This window comes from Chamaea fasciata, unplaced genomic scaffold (genome assembly GCF_029207755.1).
Source record: "Chamaea fasciata isolate MVZ Bird 193981 ecotype frontalis unplaced genomic scaffold, bChaFas1.0.hap1 SCAF_4, whole genome shotgun sequence".
NCBI classification, from domain to species: domain Eukaryota; kingdom Metazoa; phylum Chordata; class Aves; order Passeriformes; family Sylviidae; genus Chamaea; species Chamaea fasciata.
Genome location: NW_027094089.1, coordinates 7,643,717 through 7,656,279, shown reverse-complemented (window position 1 = coordinate 7,656,279; position 12,563 = coordinate 7,643,717). Strand labels below are relative to the sequence as shown.

General features: G+C 35.6%; 1 protein-coding gene across 4 annotated transcripts in view; it reads right to left on the bottom strand.

The window, feature by feature from the left end:
- The window catches only part of BNC2 (basonuclin zinc finger protein 2), a 333,060-nt gene that overhangs the window by 107,192 nt on the left and 213,305 nt on the right, over positions 1-12,563 (bottom strand). The window lies entirely within an intron of this gene.

The following is a 12,563-nucleotide window of genomic DNA, read 5'->3' as shown; positions in this document are numbered from 1 at the left end:
TCTGAGCAAGTAGCTGTATTCCGAATTGCCCACATAATTTCATGGGGACAATGCTTTTCTCACCACTTTCTGTTCTAAACTATTGGTTTAATTTATGCATGGTAATGAACAATGAACTGTTTTACAGTACATTCAACAGTATCTGCAGTAGTTTATGATTTCATAAGCACTTAGGAGGTTTCAAGATTAAATATAAAACGTGCTCTATCATACCTGAAAAATGACATAAACAGATGTCTCTTTATTATGAAGTTACCAGGGACTGAATATCACAAAGCACACATTAGAAGTCCCGTCCTAGTGCAGCATGAGGCCTTACTTATACTTTGTATAGATCCATTGGAATCAAAAGTACAGCCATATATGTTTGAGACATTATAGTTGTAACCAGCACAGTTACAGTCTTTTCCAAAATCTATAGTGGGATCAGTTATGTACTTAAACTAAGAAAGGTACCTTTTCTTAACAGTGCAATTTAATGCTTAGCACTACCCTGATATTCAGTTTGATATTCGTTAATTCAGTATACATGAAAAAGTGTTCTCTGGTACAGGAAGAAGAGATCTAACTAATCTTAAAATCACATATTTGCTAAGCAATCAACATTTGCATGGGATGGCCTTAAAAAAACCTTGTGTTTTACTCTGACAACACACAGTGAAGTAACATTTCTGTGGTTAAGTCCCAATTTCAAATACTTACTTCAGAAATTTAAACTAAAAAAGGGGTACCCAGAAAGAACTGTGAGAGGACATTAAAGAAGATTGCCTTCAACAAAGAAAAATTACTAACTGGATAATTAGTACAGGAATTAGGAACCTTTCAACACTGCTTTTCCAACTCTGAAGTATCAAGTACGCACCATAATAATTGAGAACTTTTTAGCTGGAACGGACCAAAAATTACCATCTAATCCAACTACCTGAGCACTCCAGGGCTGATCATCAGTTAAACCGTATTGAGGAGGTTGTCCAAATGCCTCTGAAACAGGGAGTGTCTTGGGGCATTGATCACCTCTTTAGGAAGTCTTTGGTTTGAGCACCCCTTCCATAAAGAGCTGTTTTCTAATGTCAAGCCTGAACCTCCCCATGTTGGCTTATTCATTCTTCAGCTTCTTGAATAGGAAACAAAATCCCCCAGATTGAAGAAGGACTCTGCTCAGTATAATCTGAAATGTCAAAAGAGCTTTGAAATAGTTTCAATGTCAATCTTCATATTACAGCCTGCAGTATTCTTATGCTGTAATATTAAAAAAAACCAAAACAATTTTGGACATATTTGAGACAAATCAATGAACAAACTTTTACTTTTATGTTTCATTTATAAGGTGTTTTTTGTTTTGTTTTGTTTCATTTTGTTTTAATGTAGTAAAGTAAGGAGGGGAAATTACCTTATTTATATTTTACTGAAGTTTTGAGACTGTGTAATTCAAATGAATTTAAGTACAAAGGATACATTAAAATAAGGGACCACTTCTTCAATTTATCTAAACACAGAAAACCAAGAAGAGATTTTTTATTTCATCTGTACTGTGTCCAGTTCACAGGCTCAGCTCTGCAAATTTATTCAATACCCTTGGACCCTTTCTTCCCAATACGCAGTGAAAAAGGTCAACCAAATTAAAAGGCATGCCTCTGAGCAGATTCCATTTTTGCTAAGTAAAAGAAATACAAATATGCTGTGATGAATTTTGTATTTTAGAGGTTTCATACTATTTTTGAATAGCTACAATAAAAGCATGACATTCTGCCTTTACTGAATAGAAAAGAATTTTAAATATCCTAGTTATAATGCATTTGGAGTTGTAAATACACTTACCTCTTGCTAATTTCCTGGTCCTAGATAAGTATTTTATCAACCTGAGAAGGATGAAAAGTTCTAGTGAAAGGTTTAGGCTGATTTGCCTGGCTGTGTATCTCAGAACACCACAGAGAATAGTCTATATGTTGCAATAGGGCATTATGGGTCTCATTCCATTTCAGTTTTAGTTTTGGGCTCACCAATATAACCTCTCTGGATTTTCTGGCATACTCTCTAGCCAGTTTCCCAACTTGCCAAAGGAGGATACTATTGGAGTACACATACAAATGATGATACAGAATTTTACAACCATCATCTTCTTTCTAGATTACAAGATTTGTTCAAAGACAAGAAGACAAAAAAAAAAAGAAAAAAAAAAGAAAAAAAAAAGTAGTCTGAATCTAGACAATAACAAAGAGCGTTCCAGACATTTTTAAAATCTAAATAACTGGACTACTTTTTGCAGCAAAAGAAACTAAAATTAGAAGACAGATTAAGTATATAATACCAACATCAAATTATTCCATAAAACTGCAGCAACAATAGAGTGTTGAGTGTGGTAAAAGAGATACAGTATTATTAATGGCAATGTTGAGGACTGCAGTTTATTTGTGATTTTAGTGGTGAACATGAAAAGCATCAAATTTTCAGAGTTCAAGATTTTCTTCTTTTTCATCAACCACAGAAAAAAAGTAACAAATCCTTAGTAATGACTAAAATGCTGGAGGGACCAGTTGTTACAACCATAAGAGATGGTCTAAACTAGCCTCCCTCAGTATGCAGATTTAATACCACCTCCAACATGGTGTAATGTGGCTCATTTAGAAGGCAGAAAAAAATTATTCCTCAAAAATACCATGTTTAGAAAGTGACTAAGGACAAGAAAAATGTTCACCATCTATTGAAAAACTTCAATATTTTCATTGTGTAGGAAATCAACCCATTCATTCCCAGAGCAAGAGAGTGGATGACATGAACACTTATATGAGTGGGTAAACATCCTGAATCAGTCTGAGTACAAATTTCAACTACAACATAGCATCCTTTGGTAATCTCTTTTTCACCTCTCTCTTCATCGCCTTTGCAATTTATTCCATATAGAAGATAAATGTTCACTAAGACAAAAATGATGGAAGGAGAGTAAGTAAAGAAATTCTTATTTATAGGCAAAACCATTTTTTTGTAATGCCTTTTATTGTATTTAAAAACTAATAAGGGAAACCATTTGCCAAATACACCGAGCCTCTGACAGAGGGACACATATGTGATCTGCTAATTTACAGCTTGCATGTACAGATGTTCACACTCAATGAAAGGCTTTTTAATAGCATTTTTAAATTAAACATGTGTTGATAATAGGTGTTCCAAACCCAAACAACACAGCAACTAAACTGATATATGTTTTCATGTCTCACCATGCCTCATGCTCTAACAAAAACCCCCCAGCAGTTCAGTTGTATGTACACAAAATAAATGTTATTAAAAAAAGACAGTGAAAACTTTCATTAATTTTTCTGTCTATGATCTGATTCCAAGTTAAAATATCTAGAATGCTACTAGGTTTGTAGCCAAAAGCAGAACCACAGTTTGTTCACAGACCTTGCTTGCTGTCTGCAATTTTTTTATCCCTTTACAAAACTTTGAACCCCATCCAGCTTTGACACACTGCCTTTTCAGTTAATAACTATCAAGTTTCCCCTTGTCTCCTGTCTACTTTTCTTTGAGGCAATTGCACACTCAGCACCCCGAGATAATAACACACATCTATAAGATAAAAGCAATGGCATTAATGTAATTGTCTGTCTTTCTCTCTTTAGCCTAATCTTTTTTTTCCTTCAGTTTTGACTGCCTCTGTGACACCTGTTTTTGTCTCCTCTGATCCTACGACAGGTTTTCCGCTGACAAGGTTTTAGCCTGACAGAGATTCTGCCAGACAAGAACATAATAAAATATGAAGAACTGCTTGTCAGGGTATCTGCCAATGCTCACATGAAATTTGGGGGGGGGGGCAAAAAAAAAAATCCTGACTTTTTTTTTTTTTTAAAGGGGCCCTATGATAGTTGCTTTTGGCCTGTCAGGAAAACAGCCTCCCTGGCCAATTCCTGCAAGCCAAACAGATCTTTCTTTTATGTTTTCTTTCTGTAGAAAAACATTTTTCTTTTATAGTAGAAGACGTGGTTGCAAAGGAAAAGAAAAAAGGGACAAAAGAAGAGCCTGAAATGCTCTCTCCCAGAAATTTAGGTTAGATCTAAGTTTATGTAACGATACCTCAAATGCATGTCTTTAATCCAGAATTGGCCATCTAAATTAATAATAAAAATAAAATGGTGGCTTTTTCTCCCTGCTTCTTTTTCACAATTAATGTGTTCAAAGGAACATGCTGTAAAGAACCTTCATCCCACGTTCTCAGAAAAATATCTGGGCTAGAAATTTCCTGCATAGGCATACTGCAGGAATGAAAACACCTGACTTCTGGGATTAGGGAAGGGAAGATGATACAGAGCCTGTTGCATGGGTTTTGAACCTTGTATTACTGTCCATAAGTATGTGCATTGGTGCCTATGTAAAAGAGGACTTCAGCTGATTGGTCTGATGATTAGTGATGGAGAAACACAGTAGATTAATCATGTGAGCATTCCATCGCACAGCTGCTTTTGTGTCTGTTGGTATCAGCAGTCTCCTCTGCTGCAGACAGCAGCTATGGATCATGGTGTCACAGTCCTCAGTGCACTAGTTTTGCCCACCAGCCTGGATTCCAAGTCCAGGGGTCCAGAACCTCTATGAAATCTCAGGCCTGGACCTTCGTTCCCCTCCTAGACTACACTGTAGGTGTGTCTGGCTGTAGTCTCTTCAGACTCATCTTACAACCTGGTCTTCTGTCCCATCTTTGGCCCCAGCTTCTTTTGTTCCTGATTGAAGCCTGTGGACGGACCCTTGACCTAACTATATTCCATTGCCATGCCTGAGATTGTCACTGAATACAGTTACCAGCTTCTCATTCAGTCTACCACGGTCAGACCTGAAGGAACTGTGCTCATGGTGTAGGCATGGTCAGTGTTCTCATTGCCCTTGTCTACTGGCTCAGAACTTTTGGTTGGAGAGTCCACTTTTGCTGTACCTTGTCACATAGATTAATTATGTCACTGTTAAAATCTACAATCTGAAATGAAAGATGCTAAATAAATAATCTTTTTCTATTACTTTCGTTAGTCATTCAACTTTGTCTCTTGTCTTCAAAGCTAAATGTCCCCTTCCTATCAGCCATTAACACCTTTTAAAAATTATTGTCTGCCTTAATAATGGTATAATGGAATTTAATATGTATCTTAATCATCCTAACATCATTTGGTTGACATACTATAAACAGTAAGACATAAGCACATTTGGGAGTCCTGGACTGTGGTCTGGATGTGGAGGATTTCCATCTTAATCCTAATGCACCTCAATTGTATTTACTGTGATTCACACTTTTACAGAACTTCTAAGTGGGAAGCAATTACTACAGATTGCCTGGTGAAGTCTTCTAATGAAAGCAGGGCAGCCTTAGACTAGTTGGCTCTGTCAAGACGTGTCTTTTATAATTTAAAAAGGGATGGGGGGGATTTCCATCTCCTCTCAGCCAACCTTATTCCATCTTTATGCATCCTTGAAAACTCTAATGAAAGTGCAATAGACACTGCACACCTGATAATATCATTCTAATGTTCGAATGATGTCATAGATGTAGTTCACAAAGGCAAGCCAAGACCTTAGTGGTGTTTCAATTTAGGTTGTAACTCTGGTTCAAGCCTATGAAATGTTCTCCCACATGTGCTAAACCACCTCAGTTTTCCCAGGAAAACCTGCTGTTTTAAAGTTGCTGACTGCTGAAGGTATTCAGACCCTGGGAAGACTGGGTCATAAAACTAGTTCTACCATTCATACAAATCAGTCTTATCCATCCCATTTCATGTAGTCTGATCATTTCACAAAGCTCTTGTTGAATATACTTCAGAAAATTTGACTGTCATCAATTAGAATACAATTAGAAAAGTCTCTGAGACTCACACTGTACATTTCTTGTATTATCTTTTCTCTTTCTAAAATCCAGATGGAAATGGGATAATTGAGGAACACTGTTGTCTGCTAAATTAATTTGAGGCAAGTGTCCTCATAGTGCTGTAGCTCAAAATAAAATTCCTCCTAGTAGGTAAAAAAAGCTTTTTCCTTTCTATTTCACATTTGCAAGAGAGAAAACTGAGATAAAGTTACCCCCAGTTTTATCATTTAAACATCTGAAAGCAGTATGAATTTTTTATTCTTGGAATCAAATCCCATTTTAACCTTATGAATCTATATGGAATGAAGTAGTTGGGTTTGGTTCATTTAGAGCTGTTCCAATTTGTGTTCTGCTTAACCTAGTGAACTCTGGTTAATTAGGATGTTCCTATAAACAATTAAGCTTCTTGTAGGATCGTTAAGAAGATATAAAAATTTATGATGTAATAAACTGTAATAAAATGATAAAGTGGTTAGCACATCACAGCAATTCATGAGCAGCAGCATAGGTGTTAAAAGAGACAAGTAAGCAGGTACTGTCACCTAAACATCCTGGAGCGGATGCATGTTGCAGAAGTCCACCACTGCTTCCCCATAAATCTGTTGGTGATTTGAAATCCCAAGTATCACAGAATTTATCCTCCTCATTTGGGAATCAAACAGTAATCACCAGACACTTTATTTCACCCATCTGAAGCTACAGCGTGTAGCAAGCTTGTTATCATCAAACTTAAAGGGCTCAAGATCATGGATTTCACTGACTACCTTTTCAAAAGGAAGCCTCTACTGTGACTGGAAAGAATAATTCCAGGTGCTAACTTAGAGTCACTGTTTGTATAGTCTTTGTTCCATCTGGCACACAGCAAGTCGATTTGTTTCCTTCTGGATTCTTTCCTTAAGAAGAAAGATATCATCACCTGAGACATTTCCTAGAATTTTTCCCATGGTGTTGGGTGTACTAAATGAGATTAAGCCTTCTCTGTAAAATGTAAATTCAATAATGATGGGCACCCAAACAACAATACCTTGCACTTCTGAAATACTTTTAGTCTAAATGTCTATGGACATTTTATAGCTAATAAACGGCAATCAGAATTTCAAAAAGTGTATTTCAGAGTTGCCAATTAGTATCTGATGATATTAATAACAATTCTGTGAAAGCATAAATTGTGATTATTATTTTAAAAATTTTTCAGAAAAGAAAATGCTCACAATGAGAAAATATTTCATTTTTAGTTGTGAATATAGGCCAACCCAGCAGAAACAGGCACTGTGCTTAAGAATGGGTCATGGCCTGTTTAGGGCTTGCCAGACACTCAATCAGTCCTCAGCTGAATGCCTAATGCCTGGTCAGCTGAAATCTTACCTGACCATGTTCTAAGGACATTGGCTTGCTCAAACCCAGGGATGTAAGCCCATGAAATTGGGTAGAAGCAGTTAAGGTCTAACTTCTTCCTGACTGAGTTAAGAAGTCCTGGGGGTGGCAGGGAAGAAGAGAAAAAAGTATTTCAAACTGAACAGATTCCCAGGGAAATCCAAGGAGATACAGATATATGTAGGATAGAGCCTGTGCTTTATACCTCAGGAAAACCTCACTTGACACCTGAAGGTGTCAAATCTGCATGAAGATTAAACTCTTGACCATATGGTTATGTAAGTATCAGCTAAATACAAGGATGAAAAAGGAAGGCTTCTTATTTGTTCTTGGGGCATCTAAGCATTATTTATTTGCTGCCACTTCTGTCTCATAACCTTTTGAAACAATACAATTTGGCTTGGATGTCCTAATATCTGGATTTGGTTTCATCTCAGTTTGACTTGCACTAAGCGTGATACCAGAGTAACACAAAGCAAACACTACATCATATCATTCCTACCAATGTGACAGGCTTTAAAACCAGATACTGGGTCAGAGTGCCCACAAGATAACAGAGTGCATTTTCTCTGTGCTGCACTGGCTGCTTCAGAAAATCCTGCTGAAGGGAAGCATAAAGGAATGGCATAGGCAGAAGGGGGAAACTTTAAAAATATTTACCAGTAATGAAGGTTAATCTTGTAAGGTTCCTGGAAGCAACTCAGTAATGAAAAATATGCCTCCACCTTCAGGGTCAAAAGAAAGTTACCACAGATGGATTGAGATGATCTTGTAAGTTAAAAACAGGAAAAGCCAGACTACATCTAAAACAGTTTTACTTTAAAAGTCATGAAAAGCTACCTTTCCTTATTAATGAGCTGCAGAGAATTACTTCACTAAAAATGTAAAAGAAAACCTTACAAAAATTATTTTCTCAACTAATTTTAAAGGATTTAAAATAATTAAATAAATTGAATAGAAGGAAACAACCCTATTTGATATCATAAATTGTGATGATTTTTCATATCCTATCAGACAATACAGAAATAACTCAATTATTTTACTAGTCAACTATAATTAAATTTCTCTCTTTTTTTTTCCTTTTATTTTCTTTTTGAAAGATTGCTCTCTTCTTAAAAATCTCTACTTTTCAGTAAAGAACAACATGGCAATTCTGGCAGTTCTTACAGAGACTCTAAGATCAGTGACATGTTTTCATTTTGTTTTATTTTGTTAGGGATTATCTTTGACTTTGCAAACCTGGATTTCCTTCACTTAACATCTTTGGACTGAGACAAATATAGGAACTTAGATAAATTTTATTTCAACATAGCACCCATTCCCATCTCATTCCCATGCATCTCACATTTAAATTCTAAACTTTCTTCCTAGATTAAGTCCTTTCAGAAACTTCAGACTAAGGGAGAGATGTGATTTCTAAAATTTCCACAGCATTCTTCTATTTATTTTCTTAATCTATTTTCACCTATCCCTCCTTCCTTTTGTCTTCATTTCAGGTTTCTTTTACCTGACAATTTAGACCTACCATGTCTAAATTCAGCAAACTCAACCTTTCTAGATGAAGTAGTCACAGTCATGTTATGCACTTGACTTTATGACATTCTACATTTTCTAATGGAGATTGTTTCAATTCTTAGTCTCATTAACAGCAAGATAGCACCTGCATTATATAAATACTAGCATAGCACCAGAAAACTTCCTTTACAAGGTGAAATTGTAACTAACAAGGCAAGTCTCTGAGTATTACTCTTCTCTGGATGGCAACTTTTAGTCTGAAAAATAATGGATGGGCTCTATGTGCCAAAATCTATAAGTTAATGTAATTTTGTCTTTTTTTATTACTACCAAACAGAACTTAATCTAAAAGTTACTGGAGAGAATATGGGACCAAGCCTTATGTGAGGCTGTATGTGGCCTCACCATAGCCATAGCATAGAGGTGTTAAATCCTACTTGAAAGAATAGCTGAGCCCTGAACTGTGCTGATTGGCATGATACAAATGAAAAGACATCAAAGACCATTAGAAGACTAAGAACTACATTTCTTCTAGAAGAGGGGAAAACAAATAAGAAAAAAAGAAAGAAGAGCATAAAAACATTTAAAAAATGTTTAGAGGATAGTTAATTACCTAGAGCAGATTGAATAGTGTAAAATTCAGCTGATCCAAGTATGCACAGTATACCAGAAACATGCTGTTGGTCTCTGAGTTTTACCAGTGACACATTTCAGGGTAAGACAAAAAATCTGTTATTTGTAATTTCCTGATTGAATCTGAAACAAGATGACAATGATGTCACACAAACTTAGTAATATTATTATACTATGGGGGTTGTTTTGTTTTGGTTGGTTTGTTTATTTGTTTGGATGGTTTTTTGTGGAGATATTGAAACTAAAATAGGTAGAATGAATATCATAAATAAAAGCTTTATTCCAGTATAATTTATGTGAGTTAGCAGGGGTTTTTTGAGCAAAAATATGAGAAGGTAAGATTGTACTTGATTGATACATTGGGTCTTTTGATGTGTTGGACAAGATATAATAAGAGTGTTTCTGCTAGCAGTATGGTAGTTGTTATTCTGACATCAATGACAAGTACAAAAGACAAAAATGCAGTCAATGAAATCAACATCTTTTTACTGCAGACTTGCTTAATTAATTTCTTTCTGCATAAGCTAAGATACTTCAGCTAAAGGAAGTGCATGGCAAATAGAGTGGAGTTTTTTCATTATTTCCAATAAAGTTTCAGTGATTTTTGTGCTAAAGAGAGTAAAATGTCATGAATATCTTCACAGCATAGAATGCTTGTTTTAATACAAAAAATAGGAGGAGAAAAAACCAAGCATTTGAGTATTATTTTCTGTAGTCACCTAATTACCATATTGTTTAAAAGCTTCAAAATACCTACTGCCATGGTTAAAATAAATTCTTCTTAAAATTTGACTATTAAGATTTTAATGAGATTTTATTTTCCATATGGACTATACAAAGTATCTTCACCATAAATAAAATAAAGAAGTCAAAACAGACTGTTTGACTGCTTAAAGTTTAAGAAATGGCTTATCCAATTTAAACCGTTTAATTTTGGGATTGGAAAATAAATCCCCGCCCAACCTGACAATATGAAAGACAGGTTTTAGCTGAAAACAAATGAAAGCAGTCACCCAAATCCCTTAAAATACTTAGAGATTCATCCTAGGACTAACCTACTCTCCATGATGCACAGTACTTGATAATGCTGCCATACTCTGTGCAGCTTTTGTCTTTGGCCTTAAAATCACTGATGGTAGGATTGCCACTGTAGTACATGGGTCAAACATTGATTGGCTGAACTTTAGACAACAGAAACATTTATCTGTCCCCAAAAGTACTTTCCAATGTATCTGTTCATATAATTGCACTTCTACATTTGTCAACTCCAGGCTGCTGTATCGGAACCTGTAGGAAACCTTTTATTTCAAAATGTGTGCAGCTGATTTAAGAAGTGCAAGGCAAAACAGGATAAAGACAATGGAAGCAGGAGAGAAGAAAACAGGCCAGCAGTTGCTAAGTGCAATAGTACAGTGGTGTGGCTGTCTGCCCTTTTCTCTTCCCTCTAAAAATTCCAATGTTTCAAATGGCAGCTATTGAAATGAATTAACTCAACACAGATTAGTCAAGTACAGCATGAGCAGACTGCAGTTCTAAGCTTTTTTTTTTTAATCTATTCAGCTAATTATGATTCTAGGTTATCAGAATTGAATAAGCGGAGTACTTACTGTTGGAAACACCTATTCTTTGATAATTGCATTCAGTAAAAAACTAAATCATGTGTCAAGGAGCTGAGTTGAAATTAATTAACAAAAATCATAAGGAAACCCTTTAATTAAAGCAGCTGGGAATACTCTTTGCATTCAAGGAATAACTTCTGAAAGTACTGCGCTAACGGTTTTAAAGTAAAGGACTTCAGAACTGCAACCTGATTTTAATAATTTTGAAATCCAGGTGGTACAGTGCAGTGAATTTGATCTGTCTCCTGAATTCTGCCCTCAAAATCCTTAAAAACAGCTAAGATCAAGAATTGAAACAGATACATCATTGTCTCCAGAAAATAATTTACAAGACCATGCTGGATGTATGTGAAACAACTGATTTGCCTCACTCTGCCATAAAATGTAAATACTCCAGATGAATGTACACACAGTGTACAAAAAAAAAAAAAAAAAAAAAAAAAAAAAAAAAAAAAAGATCATTCACTTGGCACAATAGCAAAATAAACACTTCCTAATAATATATAGCTGTATTAAGTTTTCTATTTGGAATGTTAAGCATTCATGTATGGGAGCAGGTGGTGAATCCCAAATCATCATGTTCAGCTTTCAACTTTTTGTAAAACAGGACATTTCCATTGTATAGACTGTGGTAATCTCAAATCACTGTCATAATGTTCTGATTTTGGATTCAATGACCTCACAGAGAAGAATCACTTCATAGGGAGAAAAAATCTGATTATTCTCTTCCAAACTCTTCCAAAATGTACTAATCAAAAAGAAAATTCAAGGTGTCCATGTACCAGAATCTAAGTGCTAGACTCTCAGTTTCTATTGTTCATCAGGAGAGCACCCTGGAAAATACCTAGACAGTCCTTCCTTATCTTCTGATCAGTAAAACGTCAGGTGGTGATACTACACAAAACCTGAAGAATGCCTGAACTATACAAATTTTTTCAGGTTTAGTGATTCTTCCAAGAAAAGTGAATCTGGTTATTCAGTGACTGAACATAATTTTCTGGGAAATAAGAGTAACAAAGATAAACTATAACCCTAGATAATCTAGAATATAATAAACTTGTAACCAGCTACCAGTTGGGTGGTACTAGGGCATTTCTAGGCAGTCTGGAGGCATTTTTAGGCAGTGACATGGGACTGCACGGTAACTGAATTCCTGTTTTTCTTCCATAAATATGAATAAAAACTTTTCTGTCAATCTGTGCTGTTGAATTTTTTTTGAGCATTCACACTTGCCATATGTCAGCATACTCAAGCACAAAACAACACAGACATAAACTAAATAAATAGAGATCGAGTGTATCTTAGGAGGTAAGTACTAACCTTTCACCCAAGCTGTCATCAAAATGAAATAAAATTCACAGAATATAAGCCCCTGAATGTCTGGCAGAAGTTGGTAATGAGGCCTGTGCCGGCTTAGGTGCCAATATTCTAGATCATGAGAAGAAAACATCAACAGAAATTTCTTCTGCACATATAGTAATCTTTCTTTCCCCCCGCGTCCCCAACCTCTCCCTATTTTTCTTTCATTAAATCATTTTAGGTATCTTCCTTACTTGCCTTCTAATGGCGTATACAGCTCTCTC